Below are 12,602 nucleotides of genomic sequence, written 5' to 3'. Positions count from 1 at the left end.
ATCGATGGAGCATGTGACGGCTCCACGCGGAAGTAAGGTCCTTACTTGCGAGAGGGTAAGCATCTTGAACTTGTCGCAACGAATGAAAGAGTTTAGCTTTGACAAGTCTAAGATTACCCTTCTTTTTGTTGAGCCTTTCTTTGGCACGCTGAATAAGCGACCTTGAAATTTTAGATGCTTGACTCTCGCAATAGCTCCTTTCTGAAGGAGTTCCTCCGCGTAATCTGTCAATTCCTTTGATGGTATTTGGCGGAATGATTTGATTGGAGGAGGATCTTTGATCCAACTCCAACCCAATCCTTTGGACACTATGCTCTGTGCCCAATTGCTGAACCCCCACCTGTGACGGAAGAGGAACAGCCGCCCTCCTACTGGGTAGCCTCATTGTTGATGGGCGGGTTGACCACCACGCCCTCCTCTGAACTGCCTGCTCCTTGTCGCCCTTCCTGTGCCACGCTGGCGAAAGTAACCTCTCGCCCTACCTCTCGATTGCTTGTTAAAGGGAGGGTAGCCCTGACCTTCATACGTAGGGGTTGAAGGCCGGCGAGAGTGCGTAGGAGGTCGAAGGTTGTGATTGAGGAGACAGCAGGAGGATGGGCTGGTTCTGTTTAGAAGTAGCAGGTTGTCCCTGTTGGGTAACCGGGACGGCCTGAACAAATTGCTGCTGTTGCTGGTGTTTCTGGTAAGGCTGGAACCTTTTACCAGACTTCTTTGGTTTCTTACCAGCAGTGGGGACGGATTCTTGCTTCCTCTTGGATGAAATACCCCACCTAGCTCTAAGGCTCTGGTTGAGCCTAGCAGCCTCGTGGTGTACCTCATTTACAGCGGACTCTGGGAAGAGATCCGCTCCCAACATGCTAGAAGCCAGGAGTCTATTAGGCTCGTGCCTAATAGTGCACTCCTGCAGAACGTGCTTTCGGCAATTCCTCCTAGCTTGGAAGAAGAATCGAAAGCATCCGTCTGAACCGTCTGAAGCTGGGATTTGGCCAAGATCTTAAACAGAGGTTCCGTAGCATACGAGAGAGCAGCCATCTCCGTTATGATCAGTGAATTGAGGGACCTGCCAAACCTAGTTCGCGCGTCGAACTCCGCCTGAACCTGAATCAAGGAATCAGGCAGCCTTGGAAGCTTCTCAGCCGAACTGGTCCATGCGCAGTCCGGTTTGAGCTTGCCAAGCGTGAACGTGGCTGGCAAGTTCTCCCACAATTCTCCAAAAGCTGGGAAGAGCGGAGAAGTAGACTCCGCCTCCCTTAGCTGTGGCATGGGCTCATCCTTGAGGACTGCCTGAAGAGTCCTCTCTACTATTTTTGTAGCGAACGGAAGAGACCCTCCTCTTCCGTCGCAAAAATAGTGAAAGGACTCTTTATAGGCCTGGAGCTTGTGTTTGTGCACTCCCAGTCCTCAAGGCAGTGAACCCATTCCCGTTGGGCATGATCCCTAACTGTAGCGAACATCCTCCCGCCCCTAGAGATCTTGTCTTCCCTAGTAAGAGCCCGCTACAGTCAGCCTAGCATAGCCGATGAAAGGCTGCGTCAACCCCAGGAGGATAAAACTCGAAGTCCTCAATCCTTCGAGTTCCACACTCCGGGATAGAGATCATACCATCCTTAAACGGAGCGTAAGCGGCTACTCTCCATGGGTTCTCCATAGAGAAAGCTGGCAGAGAGTCGTATGGCGGGAGCTGGGAATACCAGCACTTGGCACTGGGGAGACTGGAAGGGGACCTGAGAGAGCCCAGCTACTCGGTCCTCTTTCTCTCTGTTAGAGAGATCTTGGATGGACTGGCCTGATTGAGACAGAGTGCTCGACAGTTGTGCGAACATCTGCTCAAATTTCGTCCCCAGGGCGGAGACTTGCGAGCCGACCATCTCGCCCACCTGTTGCATCACCACTGCTGAGAAAGCAGTGGGATCAAAGGTGCTGGTCCCGCTCCTCCCACCGGCGTTACCGGAGTGGATGCGGTGGAGGCCGGAGAAGGCATTGGCTCGGCGGCGGGAGCGCGAGCCTTCTCCTTAGAAGCCTTGCTTCTAGAGCTCTTCGAGTAAGAAGAGCTCGGCTTGGCCTTCACCGCGTCACCGTAAGAAGTCGAAGACTTCTTAGCCGAAGAAGACGAAGATGACTTCTTAGAAGTCGTCTTAGTTAGGGTCTTCGGTTCTCTCTGTCCCTTCACCTTTGGGGGTACAGAGAGAGCGGGAGAGCGGGTAGGGATCTCAGATCCCAACAAAGCCTTGGAAAGAAGCGCTTGAAGAAGGGACAGGAGAAGATCCAGGAGCGCCCAAGGAAAGACCTTGGGCGCCCGACACACCTACCTCAACCAACAAATCCTCTCCCCCTACCGCCATAGGCTCGATGTTGAGTTGGTCCAGGGTAGCGACGTCCGGGACCGACTCCTGTGTGGCTACGACCCCGAAAGATTGCTGCATATCTTGCTGGATGGAGGCTATGAGAGGGGCTGCGGACAAGGGGTCAACATACCCTGTTGACTTGCCCGCGGGGGAAGATCTGGACGGCCAGCTTCTTGTCAAGGATATAAGGCTGGCCTTTGGCGGCGTTCTTCCCGAAGCCGCCCGACCCACGCTTTCAGGGTAGCAAGGGCGACCTCCCTCACCACCGTAGCCTGAAAGAAAAGGTGAGATGAGCTTCTAATGGCGGAACGGGGTTAACAAACTTATGTCTAAGAGTTGTTAGTAAAATGATAAAGAAGCCTATAATCGACTTACCCCCTCCACCAGCTGACTGACTAGGTCGTAGCAGATGGCGCAGGCTTCCGGGTGCCAGACGATCATGTCGTTGAATGGCGTGGCACATGGAGCGTGAGACCTGCACTCATCGTGGCCGCAGGGGTCGTACAACGTCGCGTTGCATCCCAGGACCTGACAGTTGGTAGCCTGTAAGTGGAAAGATACATGAGTATCAGGAGAACACTTACAGCCTAACAGTTGCTCCGCTGGTGCCTGAGCGAGAAAGTTAGATTAAACCAGAGCCCCCGCCATAATACGTGTGGTAACAAGGTTGGTTGGTTGTCTACTAGGCTATTGCTCCGCTGGCGGCGGAGACAAGAGATAGAATCCAACCAGGAGTGGTGGTAAAAGGAAACCACGACGAATAATGGCGGGGATGGTAAACATATGAATAATAAAATTAAACAAATCATCGTAAAATTAGGGTATATCCTTAAAATAACAATAATATCAACCTTCTCCACCCGTCTACTAGAAGAGTGCCCGGGTAAGAAGCAAGCTCCCTTCCGGTAGCGGGGGAGAGATGTAAGGATATAGTAGGCAAGCAACCGACCACTAGTAGTGACCACCCCGCCCGCTGGCGGAGCCAGTAATCATATAACCAAAGGTGCCCCGGCTGCGACGAAGGCTCCGTTCGTTATAGAAAGGGAAGGTGGCTGAGCAACTGGGGAAGGGGGGGAGGGTCTCGGCGTAACACGGCGGGAGAGAGAGAGGGGGGGGGGGGTTGGCCTACTCCTCCCCGTCTCAACAACTACCCGCTCGGAGACTCGGTACCCTATGAGTGGTCGCCCTATACCCCCCGCTGGGAGGAACCCCTGGCCACCTCAGAGAGAGAGGGAGGAGGCAACTGAGGTTGTCATGACAACCAAGGGGTCCCCCAGCGCCTCCCTATACCTGGTAGGGAGGGAAGGGGAAGGGGAAGGTGCGATGGAACACGTGACCGCAAGTGGCCTAAGCCGCGAGCAACACAACCGTGGGAGGGCCACGTGAACCAGGCTGTACCAATACATGGGCGACATGCACCTAGGCTAGCCTAACACCCTAAATAGAATAAAATTACATCGTAAAGATGGAAAAAGACACTTTTAGTAGAAGAAAAAGAAGCCCAGGAGGAGGCAAAACTGTTCCGAGGAACAGAAGCCTACTTGGAGCCAGCGATAGCCGATGAAGAGCAAGAGCGGGATGCTGGGCTGGAACAAATAATAGCCCTAAATACCGAACTAAGAGAAATGGTAAAGGGGCTAATCTAGCTAAAACTCGATGTAAAAAACGATGAACGTAATATAGTAAGCCCATAAGTATAAGAAGTCCCAGTATGGAGGACCGGGAATTCTTAACGAGGCAGCATGGCGCCGCCACGAGACAACCGGGAAACCGTATATGACCTATTAGAAGGAAAATACTGGTTCCCGGAAGACAAAAATACAGTAAAACATTACTTATGAGGCACTTAACTTAGCCGTTGCGATGGCAGAACGTTCCATGATGATGGTGATAGAATATCCCGAATTAAGCACAAGCACAAAGAAAATGCGTCTGAACGCTGGCGCTAATTATTAAGGATGTCCGCTAGGGGCGCTGCTGTCCGTGGCGTCCTCTAGTAGTAGTAGTGGCGGCCGCATCGCCCGTTGGTATCAGCTCTCTCTTGTGGGGATTCTGATTGGAAGTTCTAATTGGTGAATGTCTCGTGGTAGTGTTCCCACTCGCCCCTATTACCATACCGACACTTCTTTTTAAGAGTGAGCGAGTCAGTTTTACTGACATTTTCTTAATTTTGTTTTTCTCTGGTAATTTTAGATTAATTTTACCTAGAAAGAATGATATTAAGGATCCTTTCATAGGCCGACACGAGCTGAGCCCAGAAAAGTACATTGAGTCATGAAATTGATATGAAAATACAGTAATTAGTGAATATATTTCTTTGTGAAAAATACCACAAATAGGCAAATTTCTTGCAAATAAGTTAGATATAATCCACAGTGAAGCCCACGAATAACAGTCTGCGAATCTTGAGAATGCGGAAAATGGCGGTCAACTGTACTGTGATGGTTATCTGTATAGAGGGAACTCTCCTTTGCAATATGTTTATATATATAATGGTTAAATTAGCAGTTTTAACATATGAAGGTGGAAAGTTTACCATTACCTCTTCCCTGTAATTTATTAAGTAATTCTTTAATTTTTCATCATTAGTCTTTGATTTATAGGATTGTTAGTAATTTTCCATATTTGCTGGCAATTAGATGCAGTACCAAACCCTGTTAAGTGACAACAGGCTCACTTAATATGATATAGCATGTTTGGAAATCTATCCTTTCCCAAAGATAGAGGTTCAGATACTTCACAGTATAAGTTGAACCATTTCTCTTGCTGGAATTCAAAGGAAGGGCAAAGTCTGCCATAGACAGAATATCTGTACTAAAAATTTAATATGAATTACTAGTCAGAAATGGGACAGTGTACTTGAAGTTGTTACTTCAGAATAAATTGCAGAATAAATGGAACAATATTTGTGATACTAATGAATTACAACTCCAACAAAAACAAGCTGATGCTATAAATTTGTATGAGAATTGGACATAGTAAATGACATGTTTACTTAAAATTTGTTGTTCACCATTAGTTTTATGCTTGATTGTAGCTAATGTAATTTACAAGTTATAGTTGAGCATATTTTTTAAAAATTTTGTAATAATTGTAAATATGTAGTATGGCTCATCATTTTCAGCTGTAATCAAAGTTTTTGAAAAGATTTTACTTCTTAAATAAAGTATAAATGTAGTTTGTTCCGATACGTAATACAAACCATTGGTCCTTTAACAATAGGAAGTAGCTAGCGGCAGCTGGAACGGTCGTAAGCTTCGAACAAGGGGAGAACGGTAGTTAACTGCTTGTCCGACAGTCGCGCGCCGCGCGACTGGGAGGTAAACAAATCACTTTTGCTTTCGGCCGCGGGTGTGAAGGACGTGTTCGTCATCGCTCTCTGCCCGCTTCATCGTCGTATGCTTTGTTTATATTGTGTTTTCTACTAATGGTTTGTTTAACTTGAAAATGAAACTGTAAGTACACTGTTTTCATTTTCATTACTTAATTATGGACCAACATGGAGCTATCGCCGTAGATGCGGCGATTTCCTCTCTTTTCATGAATTGAACCCTTGAATTATGTCTCGGTGCCGAGGGCGGGCGCGCTCGCGCCGAGTCATGTATTTTGGGCGAAAGTGTGTAATTGAAAAATGTAAGTACTCTTTTCATTATATTTTTGCCCTGTGCGTTCGTTACCGAGAGTGTGATTGCGCTCGGCACGAGCCTTTTATTTTGTATAATAGAATGGAATGAAAGTGGATTCGCAATTGCAATATTCTTTCATTTTCATTTATTTATTTGCATGAATTTAATTTGGATCAATTTTCGTTCTTACCCGGGAATTGATCCTTACGTTTTTATGTGAAAGTGAAATCGTGCAGTATCTGTTCATTTTCATATATATTTTATGATAGCATCATATTAGTTTTGGATCAAGTTTCCGTTCTTACCCGGGAATTGATTTTTCCCCTTTAAGTTCTATGAAGTGAATCGCAAGGGCAGTATTCTGTTTCATTTTCTATTACTTTTCACTGCTGTGCGGGGGTAGGGGAAGCGAAGGTCTGCCAGGGGGTCGTCAGAAAGCTCTCCCGCGACTCCCTTGGTATCCAATTCTTCGTCTTCCTTCCTGCCCCCCGCTCAGCTTCTTCGTTGTATTTTATATTTGGGGTCTTCCTTGCGTTCGGGGTGGGGCATGTCTTCCCCCCGTGCGTGAGGGAACCCCTCTTACTAATCTATCTATGTTACCGCAGGTGCTACATCCGTGGGAGACGACCTTGGACAGGTATGGACCACCGCGGCGGCAGGGCGTGCCTAGCATCCACGGGCTGCTGCAGCGTCTAGCGAGGTCTGGGGCGGTCTCCACTACTACCACGGCCGCTTATGCTGCTCCCCCCCTCCTGGTCTACACTCCCCATGCTGTGTCGGTGACGCCGTCTGCCGCTACTAGGGCCGCCGCCGTACCGAGGGGGTGTTGCCGCCGCCGCCTGTTTTCTTCGTGTTGCCTGCCCCAGACTTCCGCTGTTCCAGCAGCTCGCCCCTGGACCGGCCGCCAGTACCCAGGTTCCGCTGGCTGCCGATGATTCTACGAGGCGATCGCTGGGCCTGCCGTACCTGCCGCTGATGTGATTCCCGCTGTTGGGCTTGGCTGTCCCTTCTGGTGCTACCGCTGCCGCTGTTCCTGCCGCTCCTGAGCTGGTTGCTGTTCCTGTCGCTCCTGGTTTCTGAGCCTGTCCATGCTGGTCCTGCCCACGGTGTGTCTTCCCCAGTCCCAGGTCCTTCCGGACAGGTGCAGTCGGGCCGTGTTGCTTCGGCAATAGCCCCGGCTCCGGCCTGGATGGAGGACCTGACGACTGTCCTGCGTGAGCTGACGAGGAAGAGGAGAAGAGGAAGCTGTCATCTTCGTCTTCATCGTCTGCTGCTGCCTCTTCCCCTTCGACTTCTAAGGCCCATAAGCTGAAGAAGAAGAAGGCTGCCTTCCCCCCTAAGAAGTCTCCTTCGGGAACTTCTAAGGGCCCGTCCCACCCCAGTGGGACGGGGGGTCCTTCTGCTGGTCCTCCTGCTCCTTCGGGAGCGGGGCCCGTCTCCCCTTCCGTAAGGAAGAGATAGACGGGGACCAGAGGAGTATCGGTTAGCTCTGGTACTTCCTCGCCTGGTGCTAGCGGCGATGCCGCTACGCCAGGTTCCGGCTCGGTCTCTCGTTCGCGAGAGATCCCGAGTGTACGTTCTCCCTCGGGAGACCGTGCAGCCAAGTTTCGGCGCCAGAGTTCGCTCGGCGCCAAGACGCGGCACGGAGCAGAAGGCTGGTGAGAGACGCTCGGGTGACTCTTGCCAGGCCAGCGGCCGCTCTTGCAGCGACCAGCTGGTAACCCGGGTTTTCCCCCCTAAGAAGACTCCTTCGGGATCTTCTAGGGCCCGTCTCGCTCAGGCGAGTCGGGGAGCTCTTCTGCTGGTCCTCCTGTTCCTTCGGGAACGGGGCCCGTCTCTTCCTCTGCAAAGAAGAAGACGACGGGGACCAGAGGTGTACCAGCCTCGGCTGGTACGTCCTCACCTGGTGTTAGCGGTCCTGCCGCTAAATCAGGTTCCGTCTCGGCCGCTTCTCGTTCGCGAGAAGTACCGAGTGGACGCTCTTCCACGGGAGACCGTCCAGCCAAAGTTTTGACGCCCGAGCTCGCTCGCCGTCAAGACCGCGGCGCGGAGCAGAAGACTGGCGAGAGTCGTGCACACGACTCTCGCCAGGCCAGTGGACGCTCTCGCAGCGACCAACTGGCTGCTCGGGTTGACGTGACGGTCGCTGACCAGCCACGGGTGGAGGCGAGGAAGGGGTCCCCGCGGCCGTCGGTACCAGCCACGGCTGGTACCAGCGGCTCGACGCGCCGAGAGGACGCTGGCTGGTCTCGCCGCGACAGAGAGCCTAGCAGGTCACCTGACCGCCGCTCCCATAGGGACCGGGCGGAGACAGTAACCAGCAACAGCTCGCCTGACGCTAGAGATCAGCGTCAACGTTCTCAGCCGAGCCTCTCGCCCCAGGCGAGCGGCAAGGCTAGGCCTGCTGCTCGATCGCCACCGCGGGTTGACGATCAGCAGCAGCCCTCCAAGCACGCTGGTCCTGCCAGCGAGCTAGGGGGGGAGCGTCAGGTCTGCCTCTCCTGTACCTTCAACCTCCTCGGGCTACACCGGGAGGAGCGAGGTACCTACGACTGATCGCGAGAGGTGCGCCGCTCGCGATCCCGCTATGACGCCGTATGGACCAGGCACGGGTCTAGGACCGACCAGGACATACGCGCAAGTAGCTGGAGGCGACCGTCAGGGGCCTGCCGCTGTTCCTCCTTCTAAAGGAGGAGTATCTCGGGATCTGTTCTTGTTGGAGGGACTGGACGGTCCTACTCCGCAAGACGCGGTTACTCCCGAGATACAGAGGAAGTTGCAGAAGTCATTAAGCTGATTCGTCAGCATAAAGACCTTGCGGAAGGATTGCCGCTCCCACCAGCAGAGCCCACGTCTCTGCTCGAGTCGTTTTGGGGCCCGAGAGGGAACCCAAACCGACAGTGGGTCTGCCGCGATCGGAGCTTGCCGATTCTGTCTCGAACCAGAGTCTCTCGTCTCCGGACAAGAAGGCTCTCTCAGTTCTGGCCGGTCGATCAAGCTACTTCCACCTCCTCTACTGCGACAGCGGCGTTTCTACGTGTCTTCGGACACCGTATTTAAATACTCCTTCGGTCCTCCTGAGAGGTTTCGACCTCGACGAGGACTGGAATGAGTCGGAGGACAGTATCGGCTCTCTCCTGTCAGGTGTCGATCAGCCCCACCCAGACGACGTTCACAGTGGCGGCAGACCCTTACCTACAGTGAGAGTTCTTAACCCTCCGCGGGAAAACGTTTTCTCCTGACGATTCGTTTTCCCAGACTCTGAGAGGCCATCGCCGCAAGGCGATGGCTGTTCCTACTCTTCTCCAACTGCTAGTTCCACTGGGAAGGCGAGCGAGTATCCAATTCCTCCCCCATTCCCTCTCTCCTTACGGCTACGAGGGAAAGAGGAGGGATCCTACAGAGATTTCTCTGTAGGAGGATTCCCACGTTCGGGACTGCGCTACCGGGGGGACCTTCTGGGTCCTACCTGACGTAAGCCCCGGTCGTTGAGGAGGAATCCTGCCCCATTCTCGATTTCTACGGGAATCGAGAGGACCACCACCAGCCGATATCGTTTGACGAATTCGGTGGGGGTTTCGCAGACTGCTTAGAATTCTACGGAATTTCTAGCGCATTCAGAGTGTTCGAGTTTTTACGATCTCCAAACACTTACGCGAGACCACGGTCCAAAGTGAGCGAGACGAGAATCCCCGATATGTTACACGATAATCGGGAACCTCGCCTATGCTCGAATTCCTGGAATTTCTAGCATTGGGAAGAAGACTGCTGCTGAAAGAAACTATCTCACAGTAGGCGACCAACCTGGAATAGAGGAGATCGGACGGGAATATCCAGTTTGGCTTGAACTATCGTCTTAGTATTCTGTTCTCCATTGAAGCTTTCCTTCGAGGAAGACTTCTCCTTCACTCTCTTTGATAGAGAACGAAGGTGGTCGATCTCCAATCCTTATTTTGTTTTCTTGAAGGAAAGAATTTAGGATGGAGATAGTTGTTCAGAATCCTACAAATATACTACGTATATTAACCTCGCGACATGATTCTACTAAGCAGTTGAATGGTCCGAGGGGTAGGCGGCATAGCCTAGTTCAATCCTAACGGATTGCGACTTATAAGAGAAGTATTCTAATTGAACTGCAACTCGGGTTGCCTGCAACCTCCCAGGAGTTTTCAGTTTCAATTTTATATACTTATGGTTTTGTCACGACAACACCATTTCAACTTTTATATTTACCGAAATTCGTTTCGCCTAAATATAATTGCTCGAGCATATCTTTTATGCTCGGTAGTTCTAGCCGAACGCATTCCTTCGTGGAATAATGGATTACCTGGCAACTCAGGATGACGAGTCAGCGAGAGCTCAGGCTCAACTACTGCGTATTGAACTGCCTGATAGCAGCTCAGTATCAGCTGGGCCTCCGAGATTCACGGTCATGTATGTCTCTCTCTCCCCTGCTTTGATTGACTACCGAACCGTATCTCTGCCCAACAATCATGGACTTAGGTCTCTGATTAACGGGGATTCTCGCAATAATGAAGGACCATCTACTGCTGTGACGCTAGATTCCATCGCCTTCGACATTGCGAGAATTTTCAACAGAGATATCTCTTGGACTCTTTCATCTTTCTGTTTACCGCACGGTAACAACACAAGTCTGTACAAGTCTCCCGCTGCATCGCACTGTGATAATGCGAATGATTTTGCAGACATCTGAGTTTGTCTTCAAAATATCTCGTAATTGTAGGTGTACAATTGTTCATTGTTCAACCCGAATTACGAGATGTGTCAGAAGACATCGCCTACTCTCCGACCTGACAGCTCTACTTCCAAAATGTTCAGCCCATGAGAAGCAGTTCTTCAGGCGGCTTTCCCCTGTGTTTTCATTACTGAAGAACGCCCCGCTTTCATTGCAACTACGACTTCTCACCGGACAGCAATGAAATAGCGGTTAGCGTTTTCAGTCATTTGTAAGCACAGGCTATGAATCTTGAGAATCCTTCTCTCGATTCATCTGTGAAGACGTAGGTTGCATTCAATATCTACCTTCGTCTTCAACTGTACATAGTGTTGTTTCTCCTTAGCTGAGATTCAACAACCATGAGATGTTTTACCTTCAGGGACCTCGGTCTCTAGAAGGCAATTGACTTTCGCCTGTTGGGCACATGCCTTAAGAGAATCATCACCTCGCTGTCCGGCATTGGTGACAAACAAATACATTATTTGTTTGGTCTCTCGGCATAACCCTTTAAAGGCGAAGGTCACGTGACTTACTCGGATGCTTTGACAACTTGCCTCCTACCGAACGCAGTCAGTCGGCAGCTGTCAGAGCGCCCGAGTCAGTTACGAACTACGCTGTTGACTTAGTTCGGTTGTTACAAAAAGGCAACCATTACTATTCGTTTTAATAGCTTGTCACAGTACCCACACCATTGACACCCACCATGGAGTGTCGGTGTCCTATCCACTACCGAGAACTTCGCTGCATGGGGATAGGAGGATGCGAGAGACTTCGTGGCAAACGGACAGACCAGTATGGGTACTGGACATCACCGAAGTAGAGAAGAGGGATAGGTCATGCGACTATTTCCTTCTTTTCCTCTGAGGAACTGCATGACTTCTCCTGCGAAGTCAAGCATCCAGGGGATGGGGATCCGTGACGCTCGATTTCGTACCGAACTTCGTAGCGAAGACTCAGAACCCTTCGGTCCCTGACGATTGGTTCGAGTCGTTCACAATCCCCTCCCTAATGGACTTCACCGCCTTCGATGCGAAGGAGATGCTGCCTTGTCCGCAAGAACTTCTCCGTGGCGCAGGTACTGAAGGCAGGGGTCTGGTCCAACCAGACCACATGCCCTTCCTTCTACCTTCGGGATATTGCCACAGGTCCTTGGATCTTTTTCCTTGGGACCCGTGGTGGCTGCTCAACATGTTGTGTAGCGAACCCAGACCCTCGCAGGCTGAACAGCATCTAGAGTCCTGGTGTGACCGTAAGAATGGATGAGTGAATGAGAGTGTGACTGGCTCCTCTTCCCATCTTTTTCTTCCCCTCTACCTGTGGTTAGAGGGACACGGTCGGCACCCTGCTGGATAAGGACAAGATGCAGGTGAGCTACTCAACAGAGCCCCATCCTATTCCCTTTCACTAGGGATAGGGAGCGTATATCACCACTTCCTCCAAACAAGGGGGAGGAAGTGGATGCCAGCTTGAGACAACCCATACTTTATGTTGCCTCTTGCAAACAGGAACAAGTTCTTGCTTGCTGGTACGAAGAGATACGCATTGCCTCTCTCTTAGTACTCGGCCCAGAGGTCTGACCATTGATCTGCGGTGCACACCCCGATCAATCGGACAGAGGCTTGGATCCCTCCCTCGCTCTTACGACCAGGGAGGCATTCCAGGGATGGACGAACACCAGTCTGTTCATCAAAAGACTCAGATTCCTCCCACCAAGAAGTGAGTCTTCCTATTGTTAAAGGACCGATGGTTTGTATTACGTATCGGAACAAATGACAATTTGTCGAAAATTGCATTTTTCCTAACTATACAAACCTGAGGTCCTTTACATATAGTCCCTCCTCATGCCACCCCTCACTCTGCGTATTTTGCATGGGCCAAAAGCAAAAGTGATTT

At 50.9% G+C, this 12,602-nt stretch overlaps 1 protein-coding gene across 1 annotated transcript in view; it reads left to right on the top strand.

Annotated features, from left to right (window-relative positions):
- Positions 1-12,602, top strand: part of LOC135225003 (programmed cell death protein 2-like) — a 160,530-nt gene that overhangs the window by 22,064 nt on the left and 125,864 nt on the right. The gene's annotated exons all lie outside the window — the stretch shown is intronic.

Source organism: Macrobrachium nipponense, chromosome 20 (genome assembly GCF_015104395.2).
Source record: "Macrobrachium nipponense isolate FS-2020 chromosome 20, ASM1510439v2, whole genome shotgun sequence".
In the NCBI taxonomy this organism is placed as follows: domain Eukaryota; kingdom Metazoa; phylum Arthropoda; class Malacostraca; order Decapoda; family Palaemonidae; genus Macrobrachium; species Macrobrachium nipponense.
Note: the sequence above shows the minus strand (reverse complement) of the source record. Positions and strands in the feature narration are given on the sequence as shown.